Here is a 24,299-nt window from a genome sequence, read left to right on the forward strand (position 1 = left end):
TGAACATCCTACCGAGATCGATGGCTGGAGTGGCTGTAGCCAGGCTGAACTGATGGCCGCCGGTAGCAGCGGAGGTGTCGGAGGGCGTAGCCGCCGTGGATGAGCCGAGGGGGGGAGGAGACGTGGTGGAGGGAGTAGACCGAGTTTGAACAGAGTGATCCGTTGGGAAATGCTGGGAAGCAAACGCCGAAGACGTCGAAGGGCCAGAAATGGTGTTTTCGAAGACCGTCATCCTGTTCTCCATGCTTTTGACTGAATGCGTCAGAGCTTGTATAGCTTGGAGAAGTTGGTCGGACGCTGGCTCGCAGGGTGCCCCGGCCTGGGACGCGGAAGCGCTTGGTCCAGCTGCGTCCTTGTTGTTCTTCTTCGCTGGACGAGGCGTGGATAACTTGACCGTGCGCTTCTTTGTAGCCTTTGCGAACTGAGGCTGGGCTTCGGAGACGGCTGGATCCGGTTCGGCTGGGTGATGCTCCGGAGACGGGTCTCCTAGTATTTGGGAGGCCATGAGAAGGAGGTCTTCCCTTGGGGTCCCGCTCTGGAGAGGGATCCCACGACCCTCCAGTAAACCGATGATGTGCTCGGAGCTTCGGCCGGCCCAGGGCGAATCTCTCGCCATGACTCGGGTGCTCCGGCGCTTCGGGGAAGGAGATGGAGGGACGAAATCTTCGATGTCGGAATCCGAAAATTGCAGCGAGGCGATTTCTTTAAGCGACATAGCTACTACTGACTGGGAGACGAGTGTCGTAAAGTATTCGTCAAAAGTCGGTATCTGAAAGCAGCAGACAGGTACGTGACCAAGTTTATTATAAAGACAGGTGTAGTAGCCTATTGGCTATAGGTAACGAATGGGCGTTACATGGCTATTGAGTCTTCCCAGCAGAACTACGCTGGCGCTTGCATTTTATAACCAGTCATTTGTGATTTGCACCCTCATGGTAAAAAATGAAAATGCAATATTATGAATAATGTCCCAGGCGGCCCCGTGTGTGTGCGTGTGTGTGTGTGTGTGTGTGTGTGTGTGTGTGTGTGTGTGTGTGTGTGTGTGTGTGTGTGTGTGTGTGTGTGTGTGTGTGTGACGTGTGTGTGTGTGACGTGTGTGTGTGTGTGTGTTGGGATCTGGGTGAACATGCTATATTTGTAGATTGTGTGCTTAACTCCTGCTTTGGGAATATGGCAAAGGAGGCCTTTGGTGGTAACGTTTTTGGAGTTGTAATGGTGACTTGCTGAGTAGACTTAGAGGTACAATATATGATTTCTCCTGCCCCTTGGCAGCATGTGGAGTTGTCAGGCAGTACATTGTGGTGTTTTGTGTCCCAAGAAATACCTTCATATAAAGTGAGGCATCATAGGGCGTTGAGGCTCCATGTCGGGACTCTTTTGTCTTGAAGCATCAACTAGATGTGCAGTGGAATCATGTGCAGTGGGGAGAACACTAAAGTTGCCTAAAAAGAGGAATATAAAATCATCATTTGACAATTGATCTTAATGCCTTAATTCCAAAAATGAGTAAAAATCAAACCACTAAGGACGCAATTTCCTTTGTGATTGAAGAATGTATCGTAACTAAATAAATGTTCTTCCTTAAATGCTAGGGGGCATTTAAGTATTTGACCCCTATGTTAAATTCTCATAGGAACAGGAGGATTTCTATGTTTTTAATTTTTAAAGGCCAGCTATTTCATTAATCCAGGATATTATGCATCCTGATAAAGTTCCCTCGGCCTTTGGAATTAAAATAGCCCCACATCATCACATACTACTGTACCCTTCACCATAGCTAGAGATTGCCTATTAGCTTGTTTGATGCTCATTGAGCTCAATGCAAATCATCCGTTCTTTTGTCAACTTTAGCAGAGGTGCCAATAATTCTGGAGGGTACTGTTCAGTACAGAGTCCTAGTGGGCCACCGTAGCTCCCTGCCCCCTCTAGTCTAATGTATCATTTTTTTCATTCATAATATTTCACTGTGCTGCCCTTCACCTCTTCCCTGTCTCGGTCACTCTGTGGAAGAGGTATGTTATCTGTCTATCCCTCCTTTCATATTACTATCTTCACCCTATTTTATACCTATCATTTTACCTATATTTACTTTATGTACACTTTTTCACTATGGAGCTACTTTGTTTATTTCTTTGTATTTTGTCTAGCTAGCATCACAAAGCCTGTGATTAGCCTGTGACTGCAACGAACACCTTGTTGTGGCTGTAGTGGTTGCTAATGCTATGGAGCTATCTCGATTAACATTCACAAATATTTTGGCCTTTCTTTGTGGTTCACAACAGGTGGTTATAGGAGAGACAGCTGCTTCATTGTACTGTTCGTCCTACAGGTGTGTTCTTGTTTTTCTGTTGGTGTTATCGTTTTGACAGGATGTTAACTTTGTTTGTGACCTATATTTTACTGTTCTTGTGACCTTGTCCAGCTAATTAGCCTGCTAGCTCCCGGTAGCATAGTTGCTAACAACGTTAGCTCGCATTAGCTAGACAAGCTAGCTACTTCCTCTAACTAAGGCTACTGTAGGTTATCATAGTTTAAAGGTTAAATCATAGCGACCGACTGTTGCAGGTACAACAGTCGGTCACTATGATTTAACCTTTAAATATGTGACTGATGTTACCTCTGTTTTATATAATGTATTTTGTATTCAGTGTGTTTTGTATGGGTTACCTGTGCTTTGGCCCCCTGTCTCTCTATGGAAGGGTGTTACAGTAAAACCCGCGAACTAAAATCGTGAAACCGAACGTCCTCCTTCACATCAGTCACTCTCAGCAAATCATAAGTCCAAAGTGACAGCCAGGCTAATGCTACCATTCAAGTATTCATTGTGAAATATTGAAATTTGGAGTTTACATAGCTTAGGTTAAACTGTATGTTTTGTTCGTCCCCCATGCTTCATTTCCCCAAGCTGGAGGGATAAATTATGGTTTTCTTCAGAGCTGAAAATGCAGCTGTAGCCTACAGTATTTTAGCATGTGAACAGCAGCATTCCATGGAGATTATTGACGTAGTCCTAAACCTGACACATCATTTCACTTTATTTACAGTATGTTATGTCTATCTTTGCCTTCTTGCTATTGCCAACACAACTACCCAGAGCAAAATCAGATTTTAAAGAATTTACAGAGATGGTGGTCCAATAGTGGACTGATGGTGTTGTATCACTTGTGGTCTGCTGTTGGACTACCATCTCTTTACATTTAAATTGTCATGAATATTGAGAAAACACATGACATGTTATTTAAATAATGGCGGAAGTATAATTGAACACTGACTTGCATGAGAGTATAACAGTGTTAGTTAGACAGTCTTGTTGTAAATGTACCTAGACTTCCCCTGTGCTTTGGCTGAATGCTACAGTTAACTGTAGCAGCTGATATCTTGCTTAAACTTAATTTTTTAATCATTATTATTACAGATATGGTGCTCAGAAGCCCCCACTGCCATGAGAGTATCTCCTTGTCCTGTAACATCAGCTCCCAGGATGAGCCCACCATCTTCCTTTTTGCATGGTATGCTCCTAATGGAAGAGCTCTGTGTGAGCTGAAGAATAGGAACATAAGCACCCATAACGGAGTGAACTGTGTCTACAAAGACCAACAACTGGTCTTGACCTTTCGTCACACAAAACCAATCCACGATGGGCAGTATCTCTGCAAGCTGCGCTCCTCACTCTCACCTGAACTTACAAGGTTGGTGTAGAATGCATGCATTTGAGCATTTCCAAGGAGCCCAAATAGAATAGTTTAAAAAATAAAGCATGTTGAATTTTTTCTTGTCAGATGTTAATAGAAATTGGATACTGATACATATAAAATGCATAGAGTAATTGCATGTAAATACGTTGAGCATTACCATGGTGATGTCTGTAATTGAAATTGAATTGAATGAAACGAAAACACTTGTGCCCTCTGGTGAGTGTAACTCCTCCACCTCTGTACCTGTCAGAGTGCCTCCACAGCCTCCATATCCACAGCCATGATCGAAACTCGACGTGTCGCGCCAGAGTCGTCTACCCAGAGGCCCACATCCACTGGTTCCAGGGGTCCAACAACCTGACCGACTTCTCAGTGGCCCACCCCAGAGTACGGTCCGAGGACGGCACCTATGAGATAGCCAGCACTTCAGCAGCTCAGAGACCTGAAAAGATTAGGACTCCAGAGGGAATGAGGAGGAGCTCCAGGGCCAACAGTTATGGAGGCGTGGGGATTACTGTGGCCCTTTCAGCAGCAACACTCACTCATTCAAGTAGGATACAGCAGAACTCACAACGATGCCCTTAGATTGTACATTTGGTCAAAGGCACCCTGAGCAGTTTTTGACCTTAACATAAGGGTGCCTTTAAACACGTGTGAACAAACAAGTGGAGCCAAGCTGAACACTAAAGAGGCAGGAGACATTATACTCCAGTCTCAAGTGCCACATACTTAAATGATGCCTAAGGTGTATTCATCAGATTTAGGAGGTATGGGACTGAAAAGTTTGGGAACCCCTGACATAGAGTGTTCACTCATTGTCTGAAAAGAAATGTATAGCCTAAGTCTGAGGAATACACCAAAAAAGCAAACAACAGGTTAGTTAGGCTAATGTCATATCCAATGTTCCCTCTCATCCCTGAGCAAATAGAAATGGATGGCTCGGTGTATATACTGTAGGGATCTCACACATTTATAGTACAGTTTGTAAAAGAAAATGAAAGGCATTATATTCGAAGACCATGCATCTTATTATAAAATGATATATAATGTATAATTCGTATTTTTAAGCCTAAGTGAGTAAGCCTTTTGAATTGAAGGCATAGGGTGGACTCAGGTGCTGCTGATGAAGTTTCTGAGGTTAATGATGCCACTTAGGTGAAGAATGGCAGCAGTGACGGCAGGCTAGGGGTGAGCTCTGTTGTTCTCAAAGACGATGGAGTTCAGCTGATGGTCTTGAAGGCCTCTTCTGGAACCAAGCCTTGGTGGCTTCATATCAGGGAATGGTAGGCTACGTCAGGCTCCTGAGGACAGTGGGTGATGGCTTGGATGTCACTATCCGATGACCAGGTGTTCAAAAGCCTTGATCAACTCATCGGCTCCCCAGCCTGCCTGTGTGACGGCTATACAGGGCTGGGTCTCGCTATCTTCCCACTCCATCGGCTCCTCCGCGTCCATCGTCGAGCAGGAGACTACGCCCCACTGAGGCCAAACCCTGCTGGGCTGCCAGTCCATTGGCTCCTCTGTGTCAATGCTCAGGCCTTCCATGAAGACTTCTTCTGGAGCCTTGGTGGCTTCACATCAGGCGATGTTACCTCAAGCTCCTGAGGACAGTGGGTGATGATGGCCTGGCCACTACCTGATGACCAGGCTTTCAACTGCTCGGACCATGTCGTGGACTCCCCAGCATGCCTGTGTGACCGCTAGACCACAGGACTGGGTCCCGCTGCTCTCCCAGTCCATCGGCTCCTCTGCGTCCATCACGCCTGCCTGGCTGCCTGAGAGCCCCCACAGAGGCCAAGCCGTGCTGGGCTCCCAGTCCATCGGCTCCTCGGGGTCGATGTTCAAGACTGGCTGCCTGAGACTAGGCTCCACAGAGGCCAAGCCATGCTGGGCTGCCAGTCCATTGGTTCCATATTATTAATAAACTATGAATCCCAAAAAAGCTAATATTTATAATAACTATAAATACCAAAAAACAATATATGCTATACGTGTCTCAAACCACAGTAGAAGAAATGGTCACACCGAAGTAGAGTAGAATTGGAATGATCAAATCTTGCCAGTTTTCTGACAAAATGTGGCCATCATAGATATAATAAAGCTAGACACCGCGTTGATATGACCGCTGCATAACTGTAGAAGTCTATTTCAACAATGCGGCTAAATAAGGCTAAGGACAGTGGGTGATGGCCTGGTCACTATCTGATGAGCAGGCGTTCAAATGCTTTGACCATGTCTTGGACTCCCCAGCATGCCTGTGTGACGGCTGGCCCACATGGCTGGGTCCCACTGCCCTCCCAGTCCATCGGCTCCTCTGCGTCGATCTTCAAGACTGCCTGCCTGCCTGAGACTAGGCCCCACAAAGGCCAAGCCGTGCTGGGCTGCCAGAATAGAAATGCAGGGCTCGGTGTATACAGGATAACTCACAAAGTCATAGTACAATTTGAACAAGAAAGTGAAAAGAGGCATTGTATTTGAAGTCCATGAATTTTATTATGAAATTATATAAAATATATATAATTTATAATTCATATTATTAAGCCTGAGTGAGTAAGCCTTTTGAATTGAAGGCATAGGGTGGACTCAGGTGCTGCTGATGAAGTTTCTGAGGTTAGTGATGCTGATGCCACTTAGGTGAAGGATGGCAGCAGTGACGGCAGGCTAGGGGTGGGCTCGGTTGTCCTCAAAGACGATGGAGTTCAGCTGATGGTGTTGAAGGCCTCTTCTGGAACCTTGGTGGCTTCACATCAGGGGATGGTACGTCAGGCTCCTGAGGACAGTGGGTGATGGCTTGGATGTCACTATCCGATGATCAGGTGTTCAAAAGCCTTGACCAACTCATCGGCTTCCCAGCCTGCCTGTGTGACGGCTATACAGGGCTGGGTCCCGCTCTCTTCCCACTCCATCGGCTCCTCCTCGTCCATCGTTGAGCCGGAGACTACGGAATGGGATACACAAGGATGGCAGCAGTGACGGCAGGCTAGGGGTGGGCTCTGTTGTCCTCAAAGATGATGGAGTTCAACTGATGGTCTTGAAGGCCTCTTCTGGAACCTTGGTGGCTTCACATCAGGGGATGTTACAGTACCTCAAGCTCCTGAGGACAGTGGGTGATGGCTTGGAGGTCACTATCCGATGACCAGCTGTTCAAAAGCCTTGATCAACTCATGGGCTCCCCAGCCTGCCTGTGTGACGGCTATACAGGGCTGGGTCCCGCTCTCTTCCCACTCCATCGGCTCCTCCTCGTCCATCGTCGAGCTGGAGACTACGGCCCACTGAGGCCAAGCCCTGCTGGGCTGCCAGTCCATTGGCTCCTCTGTGTCAATGCTCAGGCCTGCCTGCCTGCCTGAGACTGGACCCCACATGGGCCAAGCCATGCCGGGCTGCCATTCCACAAGTTCCATATTAGTAATAAACTATAAATATCAAAAAACAAAACTGCTATACGCGTCTCAAATAGTAGTAGAAGAAATGGTCACACCGAAATAGAGTAGAAGTGAAATGATAGAATTGTCGTGGAAAATTGTTCCACTATGCGAATCCAATTATCACTAATTAATACTAATTACCACTTAACTATATACTAAATACTAATAGCACTCTGGAACAAAGCGTCCGTAGGAGACAATGCAGACAGGAGACTTCTGGTAGACTGTTGATCTTTATTCCCAATATTGCAATGATAGTACAGCGAAAAAAAAGTTTCAGGCTGACAGTCAAGACAATAGAGGGAGAGTGAGGTGTCGTCCGCTGGGCTGCCCGATGAACGTCCTACCTAAGATGGCGGGGTCTAATCTTATATACCTAAAGCACACTTCTTGGCGTCCCCGCTCGCATCACCCCATATTCTTTTAGCCAATCAGCGTAAAGTTTATGTCATTTTCCTCGGACCTTGTGTTCTTGTGTTTCTTTGCTTTGATATGTCAGGAGATGATATACGTAGATTCTCTCTCAGCAACTTTCTTCTTGACATCTCTATTATGGATGGTTGTTGCAAAGTGGTCCAAATTAGTTGTGTAGCGAGTTTTCTGGTGCCTAGGACAGTGTGCCTCACATTGTCCTATCTCGGACCCTGCCAGCGGATGACATCCCCTCTCCCTTGATCATGAGGATTCACCTGGTCCTTTCTCGGACCCGGCCAGCGGATTACCTCCCCTCTCCCTTGAACATGAGGATTCAGCCCTAATATGGCGTTTCCGTCCCATATAATTCTTTGGTTTGCTTAGATGGTCAGTTAAGATATTCTAGATGAAAGTGCATTCAGCAAAACCAGATGCTAATGCTGGTGCTGATGTTTGCAGGAAAAATGCCAGACACAGGAACACATAACAACATACAGTACTGTATGGAGTAGGCCCCATGTTACAGCTTATGAACCACACTAAGATCAAAGGCAGTAGGCCCAATTTTAAAGCTTATGAACCATGAATGCGTCCTGTGAATTCTGACTAAACTATCACATATAATCTGAAAACCACCACAGAATCTTGCCAGTTTTCTGGCAAAAGGTGGCCAGGTGACTGAATACAATAAAGGCCCTGACCCAGAGCCTTTATTGTATTCAGTCTGTGTAGGGCAATGGATTTTCCATGATATTTTAATTTTCTGAGATGCACCTGTACAGTACATACATTATACCAGAGAGGGTTAAAGCGGATAGTAATGAAGGATCTTTGATTATACACACCAGGTGTGGAAGCACACATTTGCTCATTTGAAAATGCAGCACTTGCAATAGGTGTGCTATACAGTCTTGTTGCTTTTACAGTAGTTTTTCTTCAGAGTCAAAGTGTACTTCATGCCGTAATTTCTGTTTGTCTACAGATTTTATTTGTTTCATTGATTTCATTGTTGGTTGATTACTGTAATTGATTATGGTAAGAAAATACTGTAAGTATTGAAATAAATACTTGAAATATTCAGTCTGCAGCATCAGCGTTGTGCAGTGCTTTGTACGTTTATAGTAGACCTATGTGTACATTCTCCCTCTAACTTCAAATTCAAATTCAAATAAGCTTTATTGACATGACAAGTGTGCTTGTGTTGTCAAAGCATGTATACAAATTCAATACATATATAAGATAAACAGAACAATGTTATAGTAATAGTAATAACAGAAGAAATGAAAATAAAATTAAATAAATAATAATAATAATAATAAAAGAAAATACATTCAAATTAGACTGGGATTGATGTCTGATCTTTGGCCATCATGTGTTATCTCTTAGCTTGTGACACTTGTACACAAACTGTGCTGCGAGTTGAATTGTTTCATCTTCCTCACCTAGGAGGGCTTTCATTTTTGAATTTTCATCTAGTTTATTAAAATCTGGACATTTTCCTAGAAATTTGGGGTAGAACATTTCTCTCAGTGGAGTATACTTAGTGCACCTCAGAAGGAAGTGTTTCTCATCCTCTACCTCCATGAGGTCACAGTGGGAGCAAATTCTGTGGTGTCTCTCTTGCCAGGATTTTTTTATGTCGCCCAGCTTCAATTTGTAATTTGTGGTCACCCAATCTGTATTTAGTTAGGAGACGACGTTGTGGTTGTTTTAATTTTGTAAGATAATTTGCCAATTCGTATTTTTGATCTAACTATCTCAAACTAATCTTGAAGAATGTTGTGGGTTTGTCACTATTTGTTTTTTGTTTTTGTTTTTGTTTTTGACATCTAAATTGTCCTTTACAACACATTGTTTGACCAAAAATCTATTTTACTAAAATGTATTTTTTTTACAAATGTGTTTTTTTAATTTATCACAGCAGTGTGAAACTGGCTGATCATTGATGACTGTGTTGGTTAAATGAAAACTAATAGCATTTTCCCAAATATATGTACATGTTTTGACTGAAGTGTGTTATTTTACAAACAATCTAGGAATTATGCACATGAGTGTGGTGTTTGGATAATTGTGATTATATTTTTACAAAATAAATTGTGTAAACATATTTTAGTTGTTGCTTTGCCAAACCATTTTATGGAGGACTGATCAGGAGTGAACTGGAAAGAAAGAGTAGGAGTAATGTAGATCAGTCTATCTAGCCAGCACAAACGTTTCCATATTACCTCTGAACAACTGACCACACATCAAGACCTACCACTATGATTAAGTGCACTACACATTTCTGTTCAACACAACCGTATAGCTAATTTAGCCTAATACATCACCAAGGACGGCACCTATGAGATAGCCAGCACACTTCTCCACCGACCCCACCCCACTCCGAACTGCTCCCTGTGGAGTCCGAGATCTGGGAGATACCTCAGCAGCACACAGAGGCGTGTAGATTACGACTCCAGAGGAAGTCAAGGGGAGTTCCAAGGCCAGCACTTACGGAGGCGCCGGGACAACTGTGGCCCTTTGAGCAGCAGCACTCATTCAATTATAAAACTCTTTGCACTGTGCACACAGGCGCAGACGACTCCAGAGCCCCTCAGGTCCAACAATTATGGGACTATCAGGACTGCTTTGGCAGTTGCGTTCATCCTACATTGGGACATAATGTATTAGATCTCTTTCTAATGACTGCTGTCGATGGCTTCCCTCTATATTATATCGGATTTATGTACTTCATACTGCAATAGACACATATCTAGTTTGTTTATTACTGAACTTCTCAACTGTAGGGGGACCCTGAGAGCAAATCTTCCTTAAAGTGGCTTCAAGACTTTTGAGCCCTCTGTGTGCGAGTCTGCTGTGTGAACAAGGTGTCTATGGAGAGGAGATGTGTTTAGTGGTCCTCTGTGCTATATGTAGGCCTACAGGGTGTCTGTAGAGAGGAGACGTGTTTAGTGGTCCTCTGCACTGTACAAGGTGTCTATGAAGAGGAGATCTGTTTAGTGGTCCTCTGTGCAGTCTTAATGATTCGCTTCAGGGCCTTTCTCTCCTTCACGGTAGCGTTGCTATTGGCCTACAGTAGCCTACCACAGTCAAGGCCAAGGTCACAGTGATGCCACCACAACCTCTGTAGGCCTGTAGGCCTACAACAGGTTGATGACACAGGGAAACAGTGGCCAGATGGAGTACAGGTGCTGCTGAGTCTTCTTGATGGAGTCTTTTGTATTATGTTGACATTAACCCCCAGTGTTACAAACATCTGTTTGAGCACCAAAATACCGTAATTTCCTGACTATTAGCCGCGGTTTATACATTGATTTTGCTAAATGTCTTCAGCTATGAGGTTAATACAAGGGGGCAGTTAATATGGCGTTAATATGGTTTTATTTCTTTTAACTTGCATAAAACACTGTCCTGCGGCTTATACAGAATGCGGCTTATATGCGGGACATTACTGTAAGGCATTGTGTAATTTTGTGTTTTATTTTAATTCATTTTTGCCACCCAGTGGGTGGGGATCAAGACGGAAGGCACAACAAAATTGGGAGATCTAAACAAAATCCCCAACATCATATCATAAGGAATGAATCTATTAACATCGAACCGTTAATCATGAGCTGTTTGTTGTGTCCAAAATGTGTATGATGTGGATATAATCATATTTTTAATCACATGTGAATACCATGATATTCAGAATATGTATTATATGTGGTTTTCATACCACTTTCATATCACTCTGTGTGAATATTGATGTTTTAGTTTTGTGTCCTTGGTGTGTAACTCTTTACAGCACTAGGGGGCGGACATGTCTTGTGAAACACGTGTTTTGGATATTTCCAATCAGTGTGCTTCTTTTAGATGGTCAAGTTATGGTTATTTTCCTTGTAACTTCCATTCATTCATTCTAGACTGATGAAGGATGAATCATTTAACCCAATACATGTTTATGATGGTGACTTGTGTGATGAGAGGAAGTAGAGGAGAATAGTAAAAAAGAGAGAAAAGAAAGAGTGAGGTATCTCTAAGATGATATATCTCTAAATCTAAAAGAAGAGATTTTTGTTTTGAACATAATTTACTACTCCACAGCTGAATTCTATTCAGATAATGCCTCCAAGAAGTCAGCTCTCCATAAGCCATTTCCCAAAAATTCTTTGACCAAAAACCAACTCCAGGGGGCGCTAGCACCAAGCCAAGTGCTCACCGGTGCACACCACCTTCTATTCTGAATCAACCCAAGCTTCATGAGAATTGGTGAAGTCTAGATATATGATATTAATGTAAAAGGGTAGAAGAAGAAAAACTTTGACACACACTATAATGACCACCTGTCTGCTTACAGCGTTGACTAATAAAATCAGGTGGCCATATGCATAGTGCATACTATGTGCATTGTATAGTGCATATAGTGCATACTAGTGCATTGTATGGGAAGCCAGTTTCAATTACTGTAGTTTGTTTAGTTGCCTTTCTACCTGTACACTACTGGCAATAGCAAATAAAAACAGTTGTTTTTGGCCCAAAAAGTATAACATCCTTAGAGAAACTGTATGCCTACGTGTAGTTCTGACAGGCTGTCCAGTAGAATGTCCAGTCGTTGCATTTGTTGTGTCGTCCGGGTGACAGTGGGCTAAGGTTGCCTGTCTCATACACTCTGCTTCTGAAGGGCTCAGAGCTGACCTGAAGGAGAGCAGAGCGCTGTCTTTAGCACGGACTCACCTCACAGCAGGGTTACCTACAACACACACGCACACACACACACACACACACGCATGCAGGAAATGAGATGGTAAGTCAGGGATTTGGAGGAGACTAATCGGAAACAATAACAATGCACTGTGCACATGGGAGTATGTTAACCTCTGGGTGTGTGTGAGTGAGTGTGTGTCTGAGTTTGTGTGTCATTAAAAGTCTAAGCACATTATTGTATGCATGCATGTGTTAATAGTGTGACAGGGGAGCTACACCAGGCGCGTAACTGAAGCGTTCCGTTCACAAAGCGTATGCTGCAGCGGTTAATAACCACTATAATCAATGGAGGTAGCTACAGTACACCAGATGCGACAGTGACGCGTACATTAAAAAAAATAGACCGGTCTCCTAAAATAGATTTTACGCGTCGCGAACGGAACGCTTCAGTTACACGCTTGGTGTAGCTCCCCTGTGACATTTGTGTGCACCGATGTGTGCCTGTGTTGTATGGGAGAACATTTTAGTGTGTGTTTGTGTGTGTGTTTGTTTGCTTGTTTTCTTATTTGCACTCATACATCAAAGCAAAACACAAAACTTTTTGAAATCCTAACACAGGGGCCCTGCGCTGTGCGTACTCTCCTGGCTGCGTTGCTCCATCAGGGCGAGCGGGCGGGCGAGGCGTCCTCTGGAGGCCCAGCTGACAGGATCACAGGTTCAGGCAGGACGGCTGTGTGGCGGAGCAGAGCAGAGCGGAGCGGAGCAGAGGAAAGCTCAGCGGAATCACTGCACAGTTGCTATGGTGAGCCACAGAAAAGCGCCCGGCATGTGTGAGTGTGTGTGTGTGTGTCTCTGCCAGAGAAATGAGGGCCACATTCTGCTCCATCAATTAGCAGGCCACCATCCCTCTCTCTCTCTCTCTCTGTCTCACTCTCTGTCTCACTCACTCACACTCACTCTCACACACACGCACACACACACACACACACACTACCCTATCCTTCACTCTGTGTACACATAAAAGGCTGGTGTTTTGCAACAGATGGGCAGCTGAGGTGGACTCTTCAGGAGCTCTGGAGGCAACGGGAGGCGCGGCCCGCTGAGAAAGTGCCCACATTATGTAAAGAGTCAATATTATGGACATTACGTAAACGCATTTACCTAACATCAAAGTCTGTGTTTGAGACAACAAACGGATCTCATTCATTTTGTGCTCCAGTTATGAATCAGGGCACAGATCACCATTTTGATGCCTGCAGTTGCCATACTGTACGTCTGTCTAACACTTGCTGCTCATGCTTCGCAGGGGAGTAAAACGGCACTATCTATATTGCATGATTTAGTGTATACTAACCATAAAATGTGAATGTGTATTTGAACAGCAGCCTTATTAGACAGACACACACCATAAAACATTACATAAAGTACCACTAGGCAGAGATTCCCCTTTTTGTCACTTTCCAACATACGGTGTGTCATTTAAGGAGTATTCAGGCTGTGTGAAGCTGACCAAAAGGGTCACGAGTAGGAATTAGGCTACAGAGCTTAAAGTGCAACGCCGTGCTGGACTGTGCAAAAGTTTTGTGCGCTTGACGCTCCTGAATCGTTTGCCTGATTGAAGCAGCTGAAACAGGCTGTTGCCAGGATGTGATGTGCCTTTGATGATCTTGACTGCTCCGCTCCAGCGTCTCCTGTCGTAGACGTCCTGCAGGGAAGAGAGAGCAGATCTGCAGCATCACTCGTCTCCGCAGCATGGCAGCCCTCTCTGGAGGGCGTTGCAGTCCTACTCACAACTGTTCCCAGGTCAGGATGTGATGTTCTGTGTTAACATGCGTTTCTACAGTGCCAGAGCAGAGAGTCTTTAGGACAGCTGGAGAGGCTCCACACTTCTTCAGCTGTGAAGTGAGATAGAAGTTATTTTGAGGTTATTTATGTTATTGTTGAGTGTTGTACTTGAGAGCAACAAGGACAACACTATCAATTAAGTCAAAAGTCCGAATTCCTTGTTTGTTCACGCAAACCTGGCCAATAAAGCTTACTCTGATTCTGATTCTGATAATGAGGTCAAATAAATTGGAGCTGATGTAATCGCACCAGCTAGTCATTTGACCTAATTCACACAACACAGACGTAGGTTTTCAAACAATAGTACTCTCATACATTCATTCATACATGTGTTGATCACAGCCTCCTTCAGATGAAACCATCTGAAGAACAGTTACGTGAGGAGCTCATTTGATTGGACTATGCACGTTATGATCATTCTAATTGGTGCCATCCTCTCACACATCTGAGGTAACTGCTTTGAGCTGCTGTTATCAAACCAGTAAGTGATTACGTCTAATCCACATAACACAGACCTAGATATTCATACAATAGCACTTTCATTCACGCATGTGTTGATCACTCCTTCACATGAAAGCGTCTGAAAAACAAAACAGCCATTTGAGGGGCCTCCTCTCCTTTGACTGGATTATGTAGGTCATGATCGCTCTAAGTGGTGACGTCCGCCCACGCGCCCGAGACTCCATCCACGCAGGGGCGCATCAAACAGCAGGGCGGGGCACGTGTCTCTCTGAGTCACTACGGGTCGGGTCCGTGTGCCGGCGCCAGTTCATCTCAGCATGAAGGGGGCTTGACGGAACACGGCAGCCATGTTGGCGGGCCGCCTCTGGTGTACAGGTGACTCATCCACAAGAACGGTGAGGGAACGACGTGGTCTCACACACACTCATGTGCATTCAACACATTTACATACAAACATCCAGACGGGCATCCGTGCATCTTCATAATGGGTGGATGATTGATGGACGATGGATAGAAACATTTGATACACGTGCAGAAGTTTGGGGCCACTAAGACATTCCCATACCACTTCATCATTGAGAGAATACTGGCTGACTGCTACTTCATGTCCTGCGTGTGTCTTGCATAGTTTGGAGCACTGCTTTGATAACTGTCATGTTTTTGTCTATCCAAACTATAAGCTTACCACTTCGATTCTCCAGCATATCACTTCGATTCTGCAATCAAAGTGGTATATCTTCATGTTTTGAAGTCTTCTTTTATTGAATGTCTTTGTTTTTGCCTGTCGTAATATTTTATTTTCATTGACCAGTCTGAAAAATGTATTTTCCTTTACAGCTCTGTTTAGAAGGCCATCCTCCTGATGTCAAACTAGACAGTTTGAGAAATGTTTTTGTCCTCTTGCTCAGTTCCTTCCAATGAATCCCTGTTCTGTTCTGGTTAACACCCGTTTATACTCCCCTGTGAAGGGAGTTAGAACTCAGTGTTGTACAGTATGAGATCTTCAGTTGGTTCACTATTTCTCACATGGAACAGCCTTCAGTGCTCAGAATAAGAATCGCTTGACCCATTTCAGAAGACAGTTCTTTCTTTCTGGCCATTTTGTGCCTAATTGAACCCATAACACATGATGCTATGGAAACTTGACTCGAGAGGAAGTTTTTCAGCTGTGCAGACATACAGTAAGGGTTTTCCAATGGTCAGTTATACCTTTTAAAATCATAAACTTGGAACATACTGTGCAGTAGGATGAATAGTTCCTGATGATAGGCCTCTCTATATTTCTGTACATTCGTTTTCTAAAGGTTTAGTTTAAAGTTGGATTGGTGTTCCTGAAAGTGCATCAGGGGGGTCTTGTCAGGATTGGCCTACCATCTGGGCACGGTTTTATCTGCATGGGACAAACTGCGTGATATGAGCCTATGAGCCTCTCGATATGTGCTCTCCTAACAACCTCACTTATGGCACCACAGGGCAAACATAGTCATGCAGAGTTATGACTTAATGGGACTTTATGAACAATTAAAGTGGACGCAGAGGCAGTTATGGCAATGGAGAATATACACAGTGGGATGCTACTAACTGCAAAATAACAGGATATTAAGTCCCTGTCATAAGTTTTAGCAGAACGTTGAGTATTGTAAAATGACACAGTTCAGACAAATGACAGTCAGTAAAACAATGGCACTACTCACGCACACTCTACATGAGGGGATTGTCAAACAAATGTTTAAGATGTGTATCTGACTGCATGTGTGTGTGTGTGTCTGTGTGTGTGTGTGTGTGTGTGTGTGTGTGTGTGTGTGTGTGTGTGTGCTAATTGCAAATTGTCCTCGTTTGCCTAATCACAACTAAATGAGAGATGGGATGAGGTGTCATGTCATCTTGATCGCATTAGCCGAATGTCTCTTAAAAGTGTTCATTACAGGGGTCCTCCTCATCCCTGGATCATTATCAAAGTTCTCTCATTAGGCAAACTAATTAGACAATCAGTGTAGAAAGATGCAGATAGAGGAGGCCCAGTCCTCGAACTCGGCGCACATAAAGTTCAGTTCAACAACTTTATTGTTTGTTTTCTGCCACGGATGCAGTGTTGCATTAAGAGCGTAACAATTAAAAGAGCGCGAAGTCAAAAGTCAGCCTTCAGTGCTGGATCTGACTGCGGTGGCCCTGGTGTGTTGTCTGAGATGCCGATGCATTTTCATGAGTGCAGGTGGGCGTCTGTGTCGTGTGGAAGAAATAAACTGATCTATCTCTCTCTCTCTCCCTTTCTCTCTGTGCATCTCATTATCCTCCGCCTCCCACGGTTGCTTCTCTTCTCCGGGTGCCAGTATGGATCTCTGAGCGGTCGGGTTGAGCAGGTTGAATAAATCACACACTCTAAGCTGTCTCCTCTGCTTCCCCAAAATGCTTCTTCACGCCAGGCAGACAAAGCCACTGGATGATATATCTACAGAGTCCGGTGGTTGTGTAAACAGAATCGTATACATATATGTCATTATATACAATTCCGCTCCAAATTCTACCGGTCTTTAAGCATAGTCCTCTTTAAGAAAACTCATGTGAAAACTTTTGCCAACACTGTTTACCTGTGCGATTATCTCAGTGTTCTTGCAGAAGCTCATGGGAACACAATTAAATGGAAACATCAAGGCATCTTATGTGTTCATTTGCCTTACTGCACTTAGGTGCCTCACATTGATCTTACATGATTGGATAAATTCATTGCTGTGGCAAAATATGTCAATTCAATGTAAAAACATTGTTTAGTTTGCGTAATGTCATGTTTTGTGGTTTAGTACCTGTAACCTTCTTTTCCTCTTCCATGCTTACCTTATGTGAATCAATTAGAAAAATGGATTAGTCAAATGGAATGACTATTTGAACACAATTAGGTTATGTTTCACTCAAAACTAATCTGTTTGATGTAAATATATATATATATAAAGCCATTTTATGCTTTTATTGACAGTGACAGTGGAGAAAGACAGGAAGTGAATGGGAGAGAGAGCGGGGGTGGCATCCAGAAAGGACCACAGGGCGGAAATCGAACCCGGGTCGCCAGCGTGCGGTGCAGGTGCCCCATGGTTTGATAAATTGGACAGGCCTGACTTTTCCTTTTTTTACAGTGTAGTAATAGCTTGGTTTCAATCACGTGATTATTATGACGCGCCACGGCGGGACGATTTGAGATGGAGGGCAGGAAGTAAACAATCGACCACCGTCTACCGTTGCGGTCATAGGTTGCGGTCTTGCAGACAGTCTGTATTGTACTGATATAGACCCAATAAAAGAAGGCAATGAAGCCAAATTGGCCAGAGGACGAAAAAATAATCCAGCTAGAGGAATACAACAAATGAAAAACTATATTGAAAAGCAAATTTGGCTCACATATAATGGTAAAACAAAGAAATTGTGAGGAAATCGCCGCAAAAGTGCAAGACGTACGGTGGTGAGGTGGTGGCTAGCTACACGAAGTAGGCTACAACAAAGTTAGAAAATCTAACGGTTATGGCCAAGAAGGAGATGTCCTGCCTTGGGAGTGAATCAAATGGAAAAGGTAAGTTTAAAAAAAAAAACGCTTACGCTATGTTTATTAGCTGCATAGGCTACAAAAGATGACGTTAACTATCTAGGCCTAACTCATGCTTAGGTTGCCCATAAAAGTTATCGTTATACAGACTTGGTAGGCCTAATTGACATAGATCATTCTCTTCTTAATTTGTCTTTTGTAATCAGTAATGGCGATTACATTTTTCTCTAACGAACTTTTAACCTGATATTGCTTTCATTCTTTATGCTATGGATATGAATTATAATAATAGCCTATGATCAGCCGTTAACGTTAAAGGGATATTCCGCCATTTTTGGAAATACGCTAATTTTCCACCTCCCCTCGGGCAAAACAATCGATATTTACCTTGTTCCCGTTCATCCAGCCATTCTGTGAGTCTGGCGATACAACTTTTAGCTTCAGCCTAGCATAGATCATTGAATCGGATTAGACCATTAGCTTCTCGCCTGCTAGCTTCATGTTTAAAAGTGACTAAGATTTCTGGTAATTTTCCCATTTAAAACGTGTCTCCTCTCAAGTTAGAAAGTGCAATAAGACCAACTGAAAATGAAACCTGGCGTTTTTCTAGGCTGATTTGACATGGAACTACACTCTCATCTGGCGTAATAATCAAGGCAACTTGCAGCTACTGGCACTACTACTGCTTGTTGTCTATGGGGACTATTTTCAGATGCTGCGTAAGATATCACTGCGCCTATGGTACGTTTGCAAGTTGCCTTGATTATTACGCCAGATGAGAGTGTAGTTCCATGTCAAATCAGCCTAGAAAAACACCAGGTTTCATTTTCAGTTGGTCTTATTGCACTTTCTAACTTGAGAGGAGACACGTTTTAAATGGGAAAATTACCAGAAATCTTAGTCACTTTTAAACATGAAGCTAGCAGGCGAGAAGCTAATGGTCTAATCCGATTCAATGATCTATGCTAGGCTGAAGCTAAAAGTTGTATCGCCAGACTCACAGAATGGCTGGATGAACGGGAACAAGGTAAATATCGATTGTTTTGCTCGAGGGGAGGTGGAAAATGAGCGTATTTCCAAAAATGGCGGAATATCCCTTTAACGTTAGCTAGTCAACGTTAGCTAACTGACGTCCGTTTAAAACTTGCTGGCTTATAACCCGATTCTGGTTACCTAATGTTGGGCCTGCTAACGACGTTTATTCCATAATTATGAATATATTTTATTCAGGGGGTGTCCTAGCTCCAGCTGCAATGGTCGCTGACATGCATTGGACGCACCCAGTGATGGGGAGTGCTGGTGGACAGGATCTGCGCGTCCTATCAGAAAGGTAGCCTAGTCTGATAACAATATATTTTCAGTTGAGTCTAGCAGCTAATTAAATGCGTTAGTGACCGTAGTGTTATGACTGTATAGCTAACCATCAAAACCTTCTGCAGTGAGTCAGACCTTCGGCAGTGAGCCAGTCAAAGAAATGAGTGAAGCGATAGTGCCCGTCATCCTGTCTATCCTCCGCCAGCCCAGCGTAAAAGAGACGGAGAGCGGAAAAGTAAGTTATTGATGCTACTGTGTTTCCTATTAAAATGTTAAGCCTACATATTATAATCCTAAACATATTGTATCAAATACAGATGTTCTCACTAAGTCGGCATATGCGATTTAGGCTTGGGTGGACTGGGTAGACCCAGGCCTAACTTTTGTGCTCACACATAATGTCAAACAAACTTATACCCCGCTGACCACTTCGCACATTTCTACATCTCGTTGCTGTCACCAGACCTAATTAGGCTCTTGTTTCCTTTTCTTTTCATTACAGGAACAACGACGAACCATTGAATCAACAGAGGACGCTGGCTCTCCAATAAGAAATTTTGCTGTAGCCTATCAGAGATGTAGAAATAGATACATTGCTTCAGAAAATTAGAAATAGATAAATTCGAAATAGAAGTTACATTGACATTGACTGACGAGGTCCTACCATTTAATAAATACTATTCGTCATTAAATGTGTATTGCCATTTCATTTATGACATGCAATCAAATGAGTCGGACTGACTGTGATTCATAATAGTGATTTAATCATCTTCTGCAATTTAGTTGTTGACCATGGCGTAGCGCTCAGTGGATAGCCTAGGCTTGCAGTAGCCTATACTGTAGCCCATAGACATATATACATAGACACCGCATTGGACTCTAGAACGTACGGCAAGAGCGCCGCCATATTGCTAGGGGCAATGTCGACCGATAGATCAATGGAAGCCTATGGAGAAACAGGTGTCTCTGAGTGGAAATGATAGGATAACAGACCCTGTGGGCTTTGTACAAATCGTAGCGCCTTCTAACCATATGGGAATGGCCTTGTACATGTAAAATCGCACGTTTATGTTTTCTGTTGTTGCATTTGACAGTCTTATAAAGGCTTGTAGAGAACAGGTTTTGAGTTGGCTAATAGTACTGACTAGTGTGGCAAGGCTAATTTCACGTCAGTTAACTATGGTTTTGTTGTGAATTGAAGGCAAATTAATTCTGAAACGTAACGTTACTCATGTAGTCACTTTATTATAATAGTATTCATACAGCCTTAACCTGTCTAATTTTATGAAAGTAAGTTAGCCTACCTGTTAGCTCGTTGCTGCCATAGCATAACGTAACGTAAGCCGGTCCAGGACCGGATAACTTCAGAAAAGTGTCAATTTCTTTGCCCTATTGAATTGTTAAACCTTCCATTTTCTGGGGTAATGTAAAGGTAAACGTTTCCACTTGTCAAACGATATCCGTATGATCTGTGTCCTGTTACTGTTGTCAAATGCCGTCATTTGTATGTTGGTTGTCAGACAGCTTGCAGTAGTAGTGAAATGGTAACGTTCGAAGTGGCAGAACTGACGGCATCTCCTATTTTAAACCATCAAAACGGCTAAAAGTCATAGTTTTTTAATGAAACGATTATATGTCAAATATTTAAATAAATCCGACAATATATTTTAATGAGTTTGTGTGTGTTTTGAATTGATCTCATCAAAATGTTTATTTTTTCTCCACGTAAATAGTATTATTTTTTTGTTTTCTTAACTTAGTTTAGCTACTTGTAACCATGACATATAATTTATGCCCATCGATTGAAATATTTATGAGTTATGAGGACTTTATAGCCCAAAACTCCTTCAGCTCACCATAGGTCTCCATTCATTTACGGGGGAATGTTGCCCCTACCAATATGGCGGCCGTATTCCACGTTCGTTCTAATAGAACTCAGCGGACAATGCGGTATCTACCTATATATATCTATGCTGTAGCCTACGTCGTTCATTGACTGCACGAGTTTTGCACAGACTGAAGTTATAGCCTAGCTCTCCTGTTGTATGGAATTGAAGATTAACACAATGATATCACTCACAACTAATAGGCTAGCCTACATATTTAAGTCAAACAGCCTCAGGCCTACAATTTAGACAACTTGCCTGAGGTCTGTCACTGTCCCCGTTCCTGAAAGGTGTTTCTTTCATCCAGAAGAGGCGCGTCATGCGTGCTTTCAGGCCACTGTGCCACAACGTTGATTATCTTGCTTTCGTGATTACAAATGAACTGTATTGATGTATTTATTATTTATAAATTAATGATCGCCAACAGGCGTTTGAGACGGTGCATATACGTTATGAATGATTACGCTGCAGACTGTGTGGAAGACGTCTGCCACCACAGACTGATCCTGTTGCATTAAAAACAGATAGTAGCCTATACGTCTGGTAGCGCACAGTTGCGGAAAGTACGGTGGTCCAACTCGAGACGGTAAGATAACTCACAAATTGACTGCCGGTGAAATCAGTAGCCTGACCGCGCATCAATGTATCAACGGGGGAATGTACGGGTCAGTGTCGACTGAATAGGCTGTATACGTTCGTTATGATGAATTGGACTCGGACATATTTTGATTACGCCCTAACTGATAGCCCCAAACTGTTTGTGCAAACGATTTAATGGTCCTTAAATCAGATTTTAAGGGAACATGTTAACTGAAGGTGCTTTGTGCAACCGGCTCCTGATCCAGCTGTTCAGTCCCTGCCCTCCATCTGAATTTCGAACGCTATTTTCGAATTTTGAAGTAGCATTATGACAGAGTGAAACCAAGCTATTAACAGGGTATGAGAGATTAACAATCAAACAGAGCAAAAGTCATTGACGTATAGGCCCCGTCATTGATCCAGATCATGGAGTGGCTTGACCCAGCAGATCCGGCTTGATATTTGCTGCAGGGGCAGAGCCTACCCCCTGGATGATTGACATGGACTGACTGGTGATTGGACGAGGGAAATGAGTGGATGGGTGGGTGACGTGGCAATTGAGCCTTCCTGGGAGAACTTGTGCTAAAAGTAAAGTGGTACCAAAAAACATTGCCCATAGCATTCTCTCCAGAGCACAAACTTATCCATTTAGGAAGCAAAGTCTTTCTCTGCTAGCCAGAAACTAAAAGCAATGAGCTGACTCTATATCTGCCCAGGGGAGAAAGTACCCCCCAAATTAGACATAGAAGAGAGAGCAACTAAATCTGCCAAAATATGTCTTATTCCAGGATGATGTATTTCCTTAATCTATGGTGTTTGCGCACAGAGATGAGGTGAAGGTGCAAGGGTACTACAAAGCAATTTCAGCTGACTTTGCTCAAAGGAACAATGAATTATTCTGCTACAAAGATTAAGTTTCAAGCCTTTGGTTAAAAAAAAAACACTTTCTCTCTCTCTCTCTCTCTCGTTCTACAAAGTAATTTAGGTCATAAAAGCTCTCCTAGACAAACTTAACCTGACCATTTATCACATATTGCCTTGCTTTAATGTCTTTTCCCTTAGCTGTGATGTTTGAAAAAAAAAAAAAAAAAAATGTTAGTCCAAAGGTTGTAGAATGATTAATTCAAAGAAGTGCATCTGCAAGTGCAGGCGAAACTAATGTGTCTGCAGACTCAAAACAAACCATCGTAAGCTTGCGCTGTAGTGGAACAGCAGAGGCTGCAACTACACAGTCAATTACTCACACAAGCTAATTTATCAGCATTTGCGCTCTTAACCACCAACTATCCCACAGTCTTAACGCGGCCTATATTAGCTCTTACAAAGGACATTCTTCTTCTCAGCCTGGTCTCTGGTTACTAGTCTGTCTTACTTTTAAAGTGATGCTTCTTGTTAGCTTCCATATTGCACAGACACTCAGTTTCTCTCACCACCTGCTGTGCAGTGAGAGAGGACATGGATTGTATCGGCGGTGCCTCTAGATAATGAAGGTGGAAACCACTGGCTCGGATACATGCTGTGTTTTGGCGGTTCTGCACTATCAGTTGGATCTATAGCCCCTCTGCGTGTGGAGTGATGGGCCCACCGAACCCTATAGCCGTGGGCTGCGCCAGGTGCTATTTTTAAGTGTCCGCTGATAGCCTGTATGGGATCAAACAGCTGTGGTGCTTGATCCATATTCCCTCAGCTCCTCTCGGAGGGGGGGGGGGGGCGGCAATAACAACGGCCGGCTGCACACGCTTGCGGATTCTCCCGGGCGGCCCCGTCGGCCGATGTTTGCGGGCGAGAACAATTGCGCGGCCCGGCCTCATTACACGCGGTCTGGACAAAGCACACACACACAGCCCGCCAGCGTCGCTTCCCCTGCCATCAAAGTCGGGATTACGCAACTTACCTGTGTCTTTATGTAACACCTGGACATCCCTCCCCCATCTCACACACACACACACGCCCACACACATCACTGCCACTCTATACTTTCCTTATGTTGATTTTGTGTCATCTTTTGCCCCTATTATAACTGAGGCATAGGAGCTCCCCAACGCCCCAAAACCAGACTCACGTGGGCCGCACGTGCCCAGTAGGGCTCGCTATCGCCTCAGCTGCAGGCCACAGATAGGAGCCTGTGAGACCACAGGAGAGCTGTGGAGGAGCCGTGGGGGTTGTTTTTCTTCACACAGGTCCCCAGGATCTCTGATATAGGTCTGTGAGATATGAAGGTGGGTGTGAGTGTGCATGCGTGTGTGTCTGTGTGTGTGTGTCTCTCTCTCTCTCTCTCCGTGTGTGTGTGTGTGTGTGTGTGTGTCTCTCTCTCTGTGGGTGTGTGAGTGTGTGGGTGTGTGTGTGTGTATGCGTGTGTGTATGCATGTGTGTCTGTGTGTGTGTGTGTGTGTGTGTGTCTCTCTCTCTCGGTGTGTGTGTGTGTGTGTGCATGTGTGTGGTGGGGAGGTTGTTTGCCTAT

The 24,299-nt window shown here is 43.8% G+C and overlaps 2 long non-coding RNA genes across 2 annotated transcripts; both read left to right on the forward strand.

Annotated features, from left to right (window-relative positions):
• The first annotated feature begins 2,277 nt into the window (after positions 1-2,277).
• Positions 2,278-4,718, forward strand: LOC134079121 (uncharacterized). The gene is made up of 3 exons (XR_009938883.1): positions 2,278-2,329; positions 3,416-3,689; positions 3,946-4,718. It is a non-coding gene; the product is annotated as an uncharacterized LOC134079121 (long non-coding RNA).
• A 14,482-nt stretch (positions 4,719-19,200) lies between these two features.
• LOC134079159 (uncharacterized) lies at positions 19,201-19,909 on the forward strand. The gene is made up of 3 exons (XR_009938885.1): positions 19,201-19,389; positions 19,499-19,608; positions 19,876-19,909. It is a non-coding gene; the product is annotated as an uncharacterized LOC134079159 (long non-coding RNA).
• Positions 19,910-24,299: the final 4,390 nt, after the last annotated feature.

This window comes from Sardina pilchardus, chromosome 1 (assembly GCF_963854185.1).
Source record: "Sardina pilchardus chromosome 1, fSarPil1.1, whole genome shotgun sequence".
Lineage (NCBI taxonomy): Eukaryota > Metazoa > Chordata > Actinopteri > Clupeiformes > Clupeidae > Sardina > Sardina pilchardus.